Genomic DNA, 5,460 nt, shown 5'->3' with positions numbered 1-5,460 from the left:
CAATACCGTGACGTCACTTCCGGAAGCAGTCGGCTTTAGGGGCAAAATTCAGGTGGGTTGGTTTTGTAATGGTAACATTTGCTTGGATATATTTTCTTTACATTTTTGCAATTGTAAATTGTTGCAAACTTTTTTTGTTAATTGATTGTGGGGAATATATAAGGAGGATTTTGCCTACTGATGACGCATTTCCTGTGTTTGGTGTTGTTGATAGGCCCAAATTTAAACCTGCATGGAGAATAAAAGGAATGTGTGACAAATATTGGCATTAGATTATGTATTTATGGTCAATGAAAACACAATTGTTATATATTTTTGGAAATACTCTTCATGTATTGATCAAATGATGAACTGAAAGGAAGTACAAACTAAAATATGGAAAAATGGAAGTGAAGCTGCGCTATTTCAAGGCCACTTATCGAACAAAAGTCACTGTCTAACAGTAAGTACCTCTGACTGACACATGATGTCGCTGTCGCCACGGAAACGCCTCAAAGTGACATTTACTGTAACAGGAGGAGGAAACAAATACAAATAATAAAGAAATAAGAATACCGTCTCTGCATACTGGGTGTCAAGCATTCGACAGCACCACCACAAAATGTTACACCCTCCCCCGCAGGGGAAATGCTATAACACAGGCCTCAACTTAATGAATGGGATGTTTAAATATAGGCTCGTCTTTCCACCTCAATCATTAGTAAGTGAATTAATGTTTCATTCGATACTTGGAGGATGCATGAGATACTTAAAGGTGTTGACCGGCTGTTGGCAGACTATTAATCAACTCAGATGTAACTGGATTATGCCAGTGTAATTCATCAAATGACGTTTGTCTGCTTCGATGGCACTCTTAGTATATCAGAATAAAACGTCAGCATATGAATGAACACAGTCAACGTTGGCAGTCCAAGCACTTCATAGATGGTGCTTGCCTGTGGAGTGAGAAGCCACGGCTCAGCAAAATGTGTCATCTTTGAATGTGTCATCGTGTTCGTTGTGTGGTGATGGTGGACGATTTGACAGCTTGTTGTATGGGAGGACCACCTGTATCATCTATGACTGACTTGTTTGGATTATTTTCCTCATCTCTTGGTTTGAAACGTTTTAAGATCACATTATTCATTCATTCATTCATTTTCTACCGCTTATCCTCACGAGGGTTGCGAGCCTATCCCAGCTGTCTTCTGGCGAAAGGCGGGGTATACACTGGACTGGTTGCCACATATAGACAAACAACCATTCACACTCACATTCATACCTATGGACAATTTGGAGTCGCCAATTAACCTAGCATGTTTTTGGAATGTGGGAGGAGAACATGCAAACTCCACACAGATGGCCGAGGGTGGAATTGAACTTGGGTCTCCTAGCTGTGAGGCCTGCGCACTAACCACTCGCCACCGTGCAGGCATATTCTGGTCATACTAATGACTTTTCTCATTTACAGTATGCCTTTATCTAACGTATTATCATTTTCAAGCTACAACAGTAACCGGGCTCCCCTGTCATAATGCCGGTCCCCCGAGGGGGCACAACCCCCAGTTTAAGCACCACTGTTGTATGCCATCACAGTCTTAATTTTTGTTATTCAGGTATATTGTTCATAAGTAATATTGTAGTATTACTGTGTTTTCACTCATTCATCGTTGTTATTTGGCCTTGTCCATTCTTTGGTCTACTGCAGTTTTTGGAATGTGGGAGGAAACCGGAGTACCCGGAGAAAACCCACGCATGCACGGGAAGAACATGCAAACTCCACACAGAGATCGGGTCTCCTCGCTGTGAGGCCTGCGTGCTAACCACTGTGCAGCCACGAGCACAATATGTTATTTTGTTTTAGATCATTATTGTAATTGTGCACCATTTTTCATGTATCAATTCCTTCTCTTCTTCTTCCTATTTAAATGTAGTTAGAATGTTGTATTCTCATGTTAAACGATGCCAAAGTTTCAGACAATGAGGTTTATTTGGAAGAGAGCCCTGAAAGAAGTTTGGATCACAGAGGGCCGGGACTTCCTTATATGGTTTGCACTTTGGGCGTGTGACCAATCACAGCAAAGTGGGCATGCCCAGAGGCAGGCCATGGGTGGAATAAATTAAAACAGATCAAAAAGGAAATATAGGTGCAGATTCTGGAAAATCTAAAGTTTTCTATATGTGGGTTATTGTGTGTAGCTGCTCTATAGGAGACCCCAACTCAATACAAAGGTATGAGCCGGAAAATGAGCATTATAGGTCCCCATTAATATTCCCACACAAGGGCTGTGTATATTTCCCTCTGTGACCTTGCATTACTCCTCACGAGACATATTTGCTGCACTTTGTGTGTGTGTATGCTAGAGACCGTATGACTGACTGAGGTCTCACTCCATTCAAACAGCTAGGCGCTGTTCCAATGCACAGAGTAAACTCCTGCCTGTTTGAACTTTACGGTGCACACTTAGTACCGTGATGACGTTTGTTTTGCATCAATAAAGTCCCTTTGGCCTTCACTCAACCCGCCTTTGCTTGATTAGAACCTGGAGAAAACATCAAGCGTCTCTCACCTTCAAAACAATCCATCATCACTGATAGCCTTTTGAATAATGGCTTTTATGTGGAGTATAAATACACAATGCCTAATCTCCTTCAAAAAATAAAAAATAAATAAATAAAGCTCTGCGTGTTGTTTCCTGTAAAAGCTTCCCTGGTGTGCCTCTAGCTAATTTTTCACCTCATTAGCCTGGACAGACATTAAAAGTGGGACACTGCGATGACAAAGGCCGTTTGTATTCGCCATCTATGCGGGAAGCTAAATGTAGGAAGGAGTGTTTGTGTACATGGCAAGCCTCTGAGGATGCAGAATTATGTTATAAGAAAGGACAAGAATGGATGGGTGAGAGTCACGTACACATGCAGAGGTAATTCGGCCTACATGTGTAACAACGGTCGCCCGCATGTGCTTGGTGGCGTTTTGACATTGATGAACAACGTGGGGAGATCTGTTTTCTCTCTCACTCCCTTCCGTGTAGCTCTATCTTGCAGGCAAAGAGGTTTCCAGTTTTTTTTTCTCTTAGCAGCCCAAGAAGCTCATCAGCATTCTGCATGCACCATCAACCCACTGCAACCACTCACGTGCGCTCGCCATTGTGATGAAGGAAGACAGGCAGGGAGAACCCCGTTCTGATGCAGTGAAGCCCCAAGGTCGTGCACGTACAGTATATACATCTAAAGGCTAGTGTACCCTTGCAGATGGAACTGGAACGTGTACAGGATTACACTCTTTTTAGGTTAATGGCTTTAATTGCAAATGCATCACTGATGCTGCCAGATGTGTGCTGGATTATTGATCTCCGCAGTCCACAGTGCATCATCTGAACTCATTTCCACACTAATGTGATGCGGTGGACATAATCTGAAGGATAACCAGCAATCGAGGGAACGAGATGGTCCGCGAGTCTCTCTTGTTTGGTTCCCAGTTGCCAGGGCGACCAGCCACCGTGGCACACCTGACCTACATATGGGGCTGTATGTACACAAACCAACCATCTGTTAGCATGCTTTTTTTTGTACAACAGCTCTGAGGGAATGTGAGCGGATGCTAAATGGCTCTTGTAGCCGCAAGAGTAAACAAGATGAGACGGGAGATTATTACAATGACTTGTGTCAACTATCAGTAAACGGTGATTTTCTGTTGTTCTATATATAGCTGGATATGTGTCAGATCTATAACACTGAGCATCTAACCACATATATGCTACATGTCACACTATATGTAATGGTATTATATTCAACCTTCATGTCGGCCATAAATGTAATACCTACACCGTCATTCATCACTCATTGATTATCCATCAGCAGATTTCATTTAAATGAAGTGGACTCGCCATGACTGATGGTTGGTGTCACGTAAACAAACGTAAAATACATTCATCATGCTAACTGTCACAAGAAAGGCAATGTCTGACATGTTTCCATATGTAGCCTATAGACCCGCCTAGGTGCAATCCAATCCAAAATATCGGTGACTTTCCCCTCCTGTCCTCGTACTATTATGCACGGAGCAATAGTAATTGACTGCGCCTGTACAGGTCGGCGTTGGCAATTCCCCATGGGGCATTCTGGGTAATAAATCTCATTCCTGTAGACGTGCAGAGGCTCAGGGGAAGGTTCTGGCCCAATTTTCACCCAGACAAATATATCTTAAAATGGATGAAAGTGGGCCAAAAAGTAGCATCCAAATAAAGTGTTCAATAGATGATGATTTTTAACGCAAAGTGGAGCAGTGACATCATTACGATATGAACAATATACAATATATTGTATATGAACAATATACCTGAATAACAAAAATTAAGACTGTGATGGCATACAACAGTGGTGTTCAAACTGGGGGTCATGCCCCCACGGGGGACCGGCGTTATGACAGGGAAGCCCAGTTACTGTTGTAGCTTGAAATGCTAATACGTTAGATAAAGGCATACTGCCTCACAACTAGGAGACCCAGTTCAATTCCATCCTCGGCAATGTATGTGTGGAGTGTGCATGTTCTCCTCCCACATTCCAAAAACATGCTAGGTTAATTGGCCACTCCAAATTGTCCATAGGTATGAATGTGAGTGTGAATGGTTGTTTGTCTATATGTGCCCTGTGATTGGCTGGCGACCAGTCCAGGGTGTACCCCGCCTCTCGCCCGAAGACAGCTGGGATAGGCTCCAGCACCCCCGCTACCCTCGTGAGGATAAGCAGTAGAAAATGAATGAATGAATGAATGAATGACCAGAGAATGCTCACGGATCAACAAAACAAAAACACAACACATTCACGGCAAGTTAACGCATCACAAAAATCAACAGCTAAGCGCTAACCATAACACTTAACTTAAAAATGTTACTTCCAAATGCCCTCAAGGCATGCTGGGTAGTTCAGCTGCAACAAAGAGCTAACCAGCATGCCTTGCGGTGGGAATATATGGGTGTATATATATTATATATAGAAATGCCCGGTGGGCCGGATTAAGACACATGGCAGGCCTGATGTGGCCCGTGGGCCGCAGTTTGCCCATCCCTGTTTTAGGCTGTTGTGTCATACAATGTAGATTTGCATCTACGTTCGAACCTCCTGTTGTGTTCTCTCAATTGTGTCAAAACATATACTATAAGTGTATTTAGGCCACTGGTTCAATTCTGTGTCAATGTTGGGTGGGTGGACCATTTATAGGAGTGTATCCAAGACTATCCAAGAACCGCAAACCTTTCCTCAGAATTGAATAAATGTACATGAAGATGATACAAATCTGGATGATCTGGTGTGTTTTTTTTATTAGAAAGAATAACCAGATGCATAGTAAACAGGTGATACAGTATTGGACGTTTTGTAGGGTATGCTACAATATTACACAAGGAGTTCTGAGGGTAGACAAAAGCGCATTCCAGCCAAATGGTCTTGTCACTTGCACTTATGTAAACATGAAAGACG

Source organism: Doryrhamphus excisus, unplaced genomic scaffold, assembly GCF_037039965.1.
Source record: "Doryrhamphus excisus strain RoL-2023G ecotype Guam unplaced genomic scaffold, RoL_Dexc_Guam_v1.1 HiC_scaffold_24, whole genome shotgun sequence".
Taxonomy (NCBI): Eukaryota; Metazoa; Chordata; class Actinopteri; order Syngnathiformes; family Syngnathidae; genus Doryrhamphus; species Doryrhamphus excisus.
This window is presented reverse-complemented; position numbering follows the sequence as displayed.